This window comes from Heterodontus francisci, chromosome 34 (assembly GCF_036365525.1).
Source record: "Heterodontus francisci isolate sHetFra1 chromosome 34, sHetFra1.hap1, whole genome shotgun sequence".
In the NCBI taxonomy this organism is placed as follows: Eukaryota; Metazoa; Chordata; class Chondrichthyes; order Heterodontiformes; family Heterodontidae; genus Heterodontus; species Heterodontus francisci.
In genome coordinates, this window is record NC_090404.1 from 19,115,075 (window position 1) to 19,126,387 (window position 11,313).

Sequence of the window (11,313 nt, forward strand, 5' to 3'; positions counted from 1 at the left end):
TGCTTCCCTTTGTAATCTACTGGTATGCAGCATCTCTCAGCAGATATGCAAGTTATATAGTGATTTCAGGTTGCCAATGAGCACACATGAACATCAACATGCATGAAGACTTAAAGAAAACCATGTCGGAGTAAATATGAGAGTGATAGAGTTAGGCAAAGTGCACAGAAGACCAATACCGGTACAGGCATACATCTTCAACGCCCAATGGCACAGTGAGCAAAAGTTGACCCTTTTTCCTCTCTCCAGGTGAAGCTGACATTGAATAGAGAAGATTGCCAATACATGAGGCATCATCCTGAAATGCACAATGAACAGGCAACAAGAGGATGAGGAAAGGTCTGGTCAGGCAGATGCAGGGCACCAGCACACAGCCCCTAGGTTTCACAATTTTAAGATTGGTCTGGTCATTATGTACAACTATATCATAAATCTATTCACGAGTATTATTTTAATACGGTTTCCTTTTACAACCAGCTGTCGATAATGCCATGAGAGACTCAATAAGGCCAGTGAATCAAGGGTAAGACATAGATCAGAAAAACCCGACTCAAGAGAAGGGTGGTCTTAGGAGAAGCAAGGGTATAATGGAAGGAAAGCACTGAGAGGGGCATCCCAACAGTGTGTGCTGGGATTCTTCATGAATCTAATACAGTGAAATGAACTGGAATTGCATTGCTAATGTAAAGTAATTAAATTTACATATACTTCTTTGGCCTCCTTATCTCGAGAGACAATGGGTAAGCGCCTGGAGGTGGTCAGTGGTGTGTGGAGCAGCGCCTGGAGTGGCTATAAAGGCCAATTCTAGAGTGACAGGCCCTTCCACAGGTGCTGCAGAAAAATTTGTTTGTCGGGGCTGTTACACAGTTGGCTCTCCCCTTGCGCCTCTGTCTTTTTTCCTGCCAACTGCTAAGTCTCTTCGACTCACCACACTTTAGCCCCGCTTTTACGGCTGCCCGCCAGCTCTGGCGATCGCTGGCAACTGACTCCCACGATTTGTGATCAATGTCGCAGGACTTCATGTCGCATTTGCAGATGTCTTTAAAGCGGAGACATGGACGGCTGGTGGGTCTGATACCAGTGGCGAGCTCGCTGTACAATGTGTCTTTGGGGATCCTGCCATCTTCCATGCGGCTCACGTGGCCAAGCCATCTCAAGCGCCGCTGTCTCAGTAGTGTGTATAAGCTGGGGATGTTGGCCGCCTCGAGGACTTCTGTGTTAGAGATACAGTCCTGCCACCTGATGCCAAGTATTCTCCGGAGGCAGCGAAGATGGAATGAATTGAGATGTCGCTCTTGGCTGACATACGTTGTCCAGGCCTCGCTGCCATAGAGCAAGGTGCTGAGGACACAGGCTTGATACACTCAGACTTTTGTGTTCCATATGTGTTACATATAACACTAAGCTAAAGGCAGGGGTGAGGGTGGGGGGGGGGGGGGGGGCGGAATTGTGGTTTCTCTGGTGTCAGCCAAAGCCTTAAGTGAGATCAACTGGGTTTGCACCTGAGCGAATCAGTGACAAATTAAGTTCAATACAATCAAATGCATAGCCTATTAGGAAGTAAAGGCAAGAGATTTGTGCAGACCGCAAGAGGGACAGAAGTTGATTAGGGGGTTTAAACGGGCTTATTGTTCACCATATCTAAGCATTGTAACTTGGCAAAAGACAGAACAAATATTGTAGAAGATAGCAGCACGTAAAGACAAAGGTTTAACAGTACAAGATGCCCAATGACAATATGTTAAGGTCACGGGTCCATGAATTACATCAAGGTCAGTTCACACCAGGGCCCATGTGATGTTTTGCTTATCCAATTCTAACAAGCAGCTTAAATGGTCATGCGAGATTTATTCGTTGTACATGTGCCAATAACAAAAGATAAACAGCATGAAGCAGTCCGTTCTGATTCAGTCACTTTGGCCCCTGCACTGCCCCCCACCCCACTCCATATCCCTCCCATGATGTGTGGACATCACAGGGACTTCATGTATATTTCAAGCAGCACAGGATGTTTCTCAGATTATCTTCTTTTGTTTTGTGGATGACAGCCAGCTGCAGGACAGGATGGATCATTTTATCATGCAACGTGTGCAAACGCTCAAAGTTCATCTTTTGTTTGGTGAGTTGGCTCTTTCTTAAAAACCTAAACCTTCATGCAAAAGCAAAACAGCACAGATGCTGGAAATCTGAAATAAAATGCAAGTGTGAGAAATTCTCAGCAGGTCCAGCAGCCGCTGTGGGGAAGAGAAACGTTAACTCTTGTTTTTCTCTCCACAGATGCAGCCCGGCCTGCTGAGCATTTCCAGCGTTCTCTGTTTTTATCCCTAAACTTCAATGTTTGTTTTGCTCTGCGGCGTAGAATGTAAAAGGAATCGGGTCTGAGTGTGCAGCAGTGGCTTGTATCAAAAATCAAAATGCCTCAGCGACTATTTCTGTGAAACGGCAGTACAACACTGATCAGAACCCCACAATGATATATATTCGTTCGAAAATTCTTCGACTTCTGTCGCTGTATGGTGTTCTTAAACGTGTAAGGGTTCAAATCAATGGTTTGTTACCAAACATATGAGGTACAACATAACTTAACAAGATATCTGAATGAAAACTTCAAAGCTGTATACTGTAGCCAAAGTGTAACTCCACTATCAAGTCCACTACTTATTGATTCACCCAGAAGCAGGAGAGATATGATGATAGCAGCCTTTTCTTCATTATACAATAAAAATTCATGCTCATGCTGCACGGATTTGGTGCGAAATGTGTAGCACAAATGCATTTCAGCCATGCTAAATTACATCAATGCATGCTCTTCCACTTTAATTTGATTGGTTGTATTTGGGAATTAGTGCTCGTGGTACTTTCGGATGTCTTTTCGGTGATAAAACTGTCGCACAAGTGGTAGAGTACTTTCAGGATCATGTTTCAAAAATTCCTTCTTTATTTCCCGACTCCAAAAAGTTTTTTAAAAAGCCCTCGGTAGAGATTGTTGGTTAGCCATCTTCCAACTCGTAAAGGTGAAGTTTTAAGTTCCGCCAGAACAGATTTTAAAGATTCAAAGCAAAGTCTGAGAAAGGCTTAATGTCGAATAGGTGTGTGTCCCATGCCCCTCATTTCAATGGCTTTGTGCTTTATGTTCACTTATTTCCCCTTTTTAAGTGACAAAACATAACAATGGTGTTCATGATCTGACTGATGCTTGTACAAACAACTGGTTCAACGTCTACAATCTTTTTTAAATAACTTTTTTGTTTTAACACCCATCACTTCAGTTGCATTATATTTCAGATATTCATGTATCTACAAATCTTGCTTTATTACAATCATTAGTACATTCAACCCAATCTTTTTCTTCTTTGGCCTCCTTGTCTCGAGAGACAATGGGTAAGCGCCTGGAGGTGGTCAGTGGTTTGTGAAGCAGTGGCTGGAGTGGCTGTAAAGGCCAATTCTAGAGTGACAGACTCTTCCACAGGTGCTGAAGATAAAATTGGTTGTCGGTGCTGTTACACGGTTGGCTCTCCCCTTGCACTTCTGTCTTTTTTCCTGCCAACTGCTAAGTCTCTTCGACTCGCCACACTTTAGCCCCACCTTTATGGCTGTCCGCCAGCTCTGGCGATCACTGGCAACTGACTCCCATGACTTGTGGTCAATGTCACAGGACTTCATGTCGCGTTTGCAGATGTCTTTAAAGCAGAGACATGGACGGCCGGTGGGTCTGATACCAGCTCGCTGTACAATGTGTCCCTGGGGATCCTGCCATCTTCCATGCGGCTCACATGGCCAAGCCATCTCAAGCGCCACTGGCTCAGTAGGGTGTATATGCTGGGGATGTTGGCCGCCTCGAGGACTTCTGTGTTGGAGATACGGTCCTGCCACCTGATGCCAAGGGGAAGGCGGTGGCGTAGTGGTATTATCACTGGACTAGTAACCCAGTGACCCAGGGTATTCCTCTGGGGACATGGGTTCGAATTCCACCACAGCAGAAGGTGGAATTTGAATTTAATTAATAAATCTGGAATTAAAACTAGTCTAATAATGGCCATGAAACCATTGTCGATTGTTGTAAAAACCCATCTGGTTCACTAATGTCCTTTCGGGAAGGAAATCTGCTGTCCTTACCTGGTCTGGCCTACATGTGACTCCAGACCCACAGCAATGTGGTTAACTCTTACATGCCCTCTGAAATGGCCTAGCAAGCCACTCAGTTGTATCTAACTGCTACAAAGTCAGTAAAAAGGAATGAAACCGGACGGACCACCCGGCATCGACCTAGGCACTGGAAACGATAATGGCAAACCCAGCCCTGTCGACCCTGTAAAGACCTCCTGACTAACATCTGGGGGCTTGTGCCAAAGTTGGGAGAGCTGTCCCACAGGCTAGTCAGGCAACAGCCTGACTTAGTCATACTCACGGAATCATACCTTACAGACAATGTCCCAGACACTGCCATCACCATCCCCGGGTACGTCCTGTCCCACCGGCAGGACAGACCCAGCAGAGGTGGTGGCACAGTGGTATACAGTAGGGAAGGAGTTGCCCTTGGAGTCCTCAACATCGACTCCGGTCCCCATGAAGTCTCATGGCATCAGGTCAAACATGGGCAAGGTAACCTCCTACTGATTACCACCTACCTCCCTCCCTCAGCTGATGATTCAGTACTCTTCCATGTTGAACACCACTTGGAGGAAGCACTGAGGGTGGCAAGGGCACAAAATGTACTCTGGGTGGGGGACTTCAATGTCCATCACCAAGAGTGGCTCGGTAGCACCACTACTGAACGAGCTGGCCGAGTCCTAAAGGACATGGCTGCTAGACTGGGTCTGCGGCAGGTGGTGGGGGAACCAACACAAGGGAAGAACATACTCGACCTCGTCCTCACCAATCTGCCTGCCGCAGAGGCATCTGTCCATGACAGTATTGGTAGGAGTGACCACCGCACAGTCCTTGTGGAGACGAAGTCCCGCCTTCACATTGAGGATACCGTCCATCGTGTTGTGTGGCACTATCACCGTGCTAAATGGGATAGATTTCGAACAGATCTAGCAATGCAAAACTGGGCATCCATGAGGCGCTGTGGGCCATCAGCAGATCAATTTTATATCAATATTGTTATGGTGCACTAATATTTTCACAGTTCAATAGGAAATAAAGTGCCTTGTGAGTTAACAGTTCTCATTTTTCTTTCAGACCTCTGTCAAATACCCATTCTGAAGCATTTGTTAATGATTTAAACAACTCTGTATTAATCTCACTTTCAAGCGCCTTCAATTCTAAAAAAAAGAAATCAGTGCCAAGAAGTGCCCTTCTCAGCATCTTTTGAAAGTATAGCAATGGCACCAACAGTTTTTATGTCCCTAGGAAATGTAATTAATTGCACAGAGCAACATGAATAGATCTCTTCGTTAACTTGCTCCACAAGTCTGTTACTCTGTGTAAAAGGTCCTGTCTTTCTTTCTTCTGACTGGTGCTCTTGGCATAGTGGGCAGAAGTGGGCCACAGTGGCACAGGAAACAATACAAAAGTAGCCACACTGTTACCGGAAAAGACATGATGGGCCAAAGGGCCTGTTTCGGTGCTGTATAACTCTGACTCGAGACTCCCATGGAGAGTACTATTTGCAATTCTGCTCACCCAATTGTAGGAAAGATATCATTGCCCTCAAGAAGATCTGATATGATTCTAGGTATTGAAAATTTATGTTTTGAGAAGTGGTTAAAGACAATGCAAGGGTTCAGTTTTGAGAAAAGGTCGGGGGACAGTAGCATAGTGGTTATGTTACTGGACTAGTAATCCAGAGGGCCAGACTAATCCAGAGGACCAGACTAATCCAGAGACACAAATTCATATCCTATCACAGCAGCTGGGGAATAGAGATGCAACAACTAAATCTGGAATAAAAGCTAGAGTCAGTCATGGTGACCATGTGACAGTGGATTGTATTAAAAATCCATCTGGTTCACGAATGTCCTTTAGGGAAGGAAATAGATTAGAGATACAGCACTGAAACAGGCCCTTCGGCCCACCGAGTCTGTGCCGAACATCAACCACCCATTTATACTAATCCTACACTAATCCCATATTCCTACCAAACATCCCCACCCTGTCCCTATATTTCCCTACCACCTACCTATACTAGTGACAATTTATAATGGCCAATTTACCTATCAACCTGCAAGTCTTTTGGCATGTGGGAGGAAACCGGAGCACCCGGAGAAAACCCACGCAGACACAGGGAGAACTTGCAAACTCCACACAGGCAGTACCCAGAATTGAACCCGGGTCGCTGGAGCTGTGAGGCTGCAGTGCTAACCACTGCGCCACTGTGCCGCCCTTACCGTCCTTACCTGGTCTGGCCTATATGTCAATCCAGACCCACAGCAATGTGGTTGATTCTTAATGTCTTTCTGAAGTAAGCCCAGCAAGTCGCTCAGCTAAGGGAAGTTAGGGATGGGCAATAAATGCTGGCTTTGCCAGTGATGCCCGCATCCTGTGAATGAATAAAAAGTCAATGTGACTGCATTGAAGATAACGGAAAAAATTTGATTCAGCCACATTTCTCACTGTGGTCAAGGAAAACATAGAAAATAGGAGCAGGAGTAGGTCATTCGAGCCTGCTCCACCATTCATTATGATCACGGCTGATCATCCAACTCAGTAACCTGTTCCCGCTTTCCCCCCCCCATACCCTTTAATCCCTTTCACCCCAAGAGCTATATCTAACTCCTTCTGGAAAACATACAATGTTTTGGCCTCAACGCAGCAAATTCCACAGGCTCACCACTCCCTAGGTGAAGAAATTTCTCCTCAGCTCAGTCCTGAAAGGTTTGCCCTGTATCCTTAGACTATGACCCCTGGTCCTGGACTCCCCCACCATCGGGAACATCCTTCCTGCATCCTGCAAGGCCACACATTCTAAATGAATAAGTTGAAAGGGAAGTGCAAGTTTTAAAAAAAAATAATACAAAGAGCAGCAGATTTGTATAACTAATTACCAGAGATGCCACTGAAGGGAACAGTAATAATGGATTCAAAAGGCAAATAGGTATGTTTTTGCAGAGAAAATGAATTGTGCAATATATCGAGTTGGGGTTCAGATGATTTGAAGGGCTGAATTTACAGCCTACTTCTTTAAAAGTAGCTCAATACACAACACTTGGTAACAATGGTATTTACCATCACTGAATCAGTCTACAATGATGTTCAGTGCTTATTTATTTAGAGACACAGCACTGAAACAGGCCCTTCGGCCCACCAAGTCTGTGCTGACCAACAACCACCCATTTATACTAATCCTACATTAACCCCATATTCTCTACCACATCCCCACCATTCTCCTACCTACACTAGGGGCAATTTACAACGGCCAATTGACCTATCAACCTGCAAGTCTTTGGCTGTGGGAGAAAACCGGAGCACCCGGCGGAAACCCACGCGGCCACAGGGAGAACTTGCAAACTCTGCACAGGCAGTACCCAGGACTGAACCCGGGTCACTGGAGTTATAAGGCTGCAGCGCTAACCACTGCGTCACTGTGCCACCCAAGAGAACTTTTGGATGAACATTAAGTTAAGTGTACATGCAAATTAAGCAAAATCATATGCATAGCCAATGATCAGAGAAGTTCGATGAAGAATGTGTAATTACATGTCTGATTTCAGATCATCTAGCTTTTGTCAAATTGCTCTTTGTTCAAAAGTAGCGCTGTTTCAGGAAACCTTGCACTGACCTGATCACCGTAGCGGCAAGTTCTGTTCTCCTGTTGTGTCTTCCAGAAAACTCCCCCTGTGGGGAAAGTGCAAATTCGGGAAGGAAGTAGAAAGTCTGTAATTGTTCCCCATTTCCCTGAAAGAAAATGAATAAGCATAACATTTTTCTTTTTCTCCACTGCCGAAACTAAATATTAACAAAGTAGTCTGATTCTAATAGCTCCGATTTTCCAGTCACTTCAACACATTTCACTGAATATCGTCCAGCATTATTAGCACAATTTCCCCATTGAAATTACTTTCAATGTATCTGGTCAGTCACGTCTCAAGGTATATTAAAGCTCAAAATGAGTTCGTGAATACCGAGCAGTTCATGTGCATACGACTGAATATGATGATCGCCTGGCAATGACAATTTGCAGTTTTAGCTTACAAACCCTTGCTTGCAAAACACTTAGCCAAGTGAACCATAGCTCAGTGGTAGCATTCCCGCCTTGGAGTCAGAAGGCATACATTGCAGTCCCTCTCCAGAAACTTGAACACTAAGTCTAGGCCGACGCTCGAATGCGCTGTCACAGGTGTCATTTTTTTGGATGAAACGTTAAACCGAGTCTCAGTCTTGGTCCTTTCGGGTGGACGTACAGGACGCTATGGTACTGTATCAAAAATGATCATGGGTGTTCTCCCTGGGGGCCAGGCTAATATTTATATATTTACCAACATCACTCAAAAGAAACAGTGGTCACTATCACGTTGTTGTTTGTAGGATATTGTTCATGTTTCCTACATTACAACTTCATAGTGGCGCAGTGGTTAGCAACACAGCCTAACAATGCCAACAACCCGGGTTCAGTTCTGGGTACTGCCTGTGCAGAGTTTGCAAGTTCTCCCTGTGACCGTGTGGGTTCCCTCTGGGTGCTCCAGTTTCCTCCCACATGCCAAAAACCTGCAGGTAATTGATAGGTAAATTGGCCATTGTAAAAAAAAATTGCCCCAAGTGAAAATAGGAGAATTGAGGGAAGGTGGGGATGTAAGAGGGAAAAATGGGATTAATGTAGGATTAGTATAAATGGGTGGTTGATGGTCAGTGTGGACTGAAGGGCCTGTTTCAGTGCTCTATGGACTCTAAAAGTTCTTCATTGACTATAAGGTGCTTTGGAATGTTGTCCAAGGTGCTACAGAAATGCAAGTTCTTTCTTCCTTACTGATATGACCGTCTTCTCTGAGAATGGAGGAGTTAATCGGCTATTTTAAGGACCGAATGCCTGTGTCAAAATAGTGGGCACAGGAATGTCATGTAATCACATTAAGCATTTGTACCGTATATTGAACAATCGTTCCTAGGCTTGTTTGAGTTTATAAGTTTGTTAAATCTGTTGACTTGCCATTTGCTGATCAGTTTCTGTAGCAAGGAGTAATGATTGAGGGCAGGGCTTTCCAGGGAATGGCAACCTTTATTTATTTTTATTTAGAGATACAGCACTGAAACAGGCCCTTCGGCCCACCGAGTCTGTGCCGACCATCAACCACCCATTTATACTAATCCTATATTCCTACCACATCCCCACATTCTCCTACCACCTACCTATACTAGGGGCAATTTATAATGGCCAATTTACCTACCAACCTGCAAGTCTTTCGGTGGTGGGAGGAAACCGGAGCACCCGGCGAAAACCCACGCAATCACAGGGAGAACTTGCAAACTCCACACAGGCAGTACCCAGAATTGAACCTGGTTCACTGGAGCTGTGAGGCTGCGGTGCTAACCACTGCGCCACTGCACCACCCAACCTTCACTGCATATCGGTAGCTGTCAAGCTTTTAAAAACCACAATTTCCGAATTCACAGGAAGGGCCGTTTGGTTTCGACATTGGACCTAGTTGCGTTCATGCTAGCAACAGAAATTTAAAAAAAAAAAATTCTAGAAAGACATAGCAGAAGCGATTTTAACCGAACTCATCTACCCGGAAATTGGCGTGATCAGGTCACGCACCAATTTTACATTCCGCTGGATTTCACTCTCCATTAAATTCAGTGGGAGTATAAATGGGGCAGGGTGTGAAACTAGTGTGAGACCCTCTCCCATAAATTTCCCAGCAGGCACCTTAGGTTAAAATTGCCCCAACAGCTGCAATTTTACAACCCCTTCACCCCCGGGTGTGGGCTAGAAGTGGGGGAGGGGGGGGGGGTGTAAAGTTGAGTGGGAGGCGGGGAAAGGTGGGTTGCTGGTCCTGTCGCCTTCTCACCCACGCTGCACTTTTATGAGCGGTAGGGAGGTGAAAAACAGCCAACCTGCCCCAGGCCAATTTAAGGCCCTTAAGTGGAAAGGAATTGGCTGGTGGCCCCCATGTGGGCTGGGGGAGGGGCCTCCCCCATGGCACAAGCCGCCCACTGGAGCGTCTCCCCAGCAGTGGTGCTGCTGGGGCTGAAGAGCTGTTGGACCGCAGATTGGCCGGCAGCTATTGGAGATGGGATCTCCTGACTCAGAGGGGCAGAAGGTTCCCCCACCCCCGCCCCGGGGCCTGGCCCGCGGAAAATCACTGCGTGGCTTCTAGGCCTGGCGGAGCCAGGCTCACCCCCACCCCCGACATTGCGGCTGGTGGGTGGGCCCTCCGCCCTGACATGAAATTTCAGCCAACATCTCGAAAATGAAAACCTAGCTTCACATTTCGAATGAGGGCTCCGGGTCAGAACTGGACAGTTCTTGTGTTGCAAACTGCAATGTTTACTGTTTGATTAGAATAAGCTAGTTTCAGCAAGTGCAAATGGAACTACTTTCCATTTTACACCTTGACAGTAAATCATCCGTGATAAAAGCAAGCATGTATTATGTCATGAGTAACTCACCTCCTGACTCCCCAAAGCCTGTCCACCATCTACAAGGCACAAGTCAGGAGTGTGATGGAATACTCTCCACTTGCCTGGATGGGTGCAGCTCCAACAACACTCAAGAAGCTCGACACCATCCAGGACAAAGCAGCCCGCTTGATTGGCACACCATCTACAAACATTCACTCCCTCCACCACCGATGCACAGTGGCAGCAGTGTGTACCATCTACAAGATGCGCTGCAGCAATGCACCAAGGCTCCTTAGACAGCACCTTCCAAACCCGCGACCTCTACCACCTAGAAGGACAAAGGCAGCAAATGCATGGGAACACCACCACCTGCAAGTTCCCCTCCAAGTCACACACCATCCTGACTTGGAACTATATCGGCGTTCCTTCACTGTCACTGGGTCAAAATCCTGGAACTCCCTTCGTAACAGCACTGGGGGTGTACCTACCCCACATGGACTGCAGCGGTTCACGAAGGCAGCTCACCACCACCTTCTCAAGGGCAATTAGGGATGGGCAATAAATGCTGGCCTGGCCAGCGACGCCCACATCCCATGAATGAATGAAAAAAAAAGACAAATGGCGCTCCTCCTTTCCCGGATTAGAATGTCTCAATGTTACTAGACAAGAAATCAAACATTTAACAGATGGGTTGAGGACCGTTTCAAAACAGCTTGAATAAACTCCAACAGTTTTATATAGGAACAGGAGACCATTCAGCCCTTTGAGCCTGTTCTGCCATTCAATTAGACAGAGCTTGTCGCCATCTTT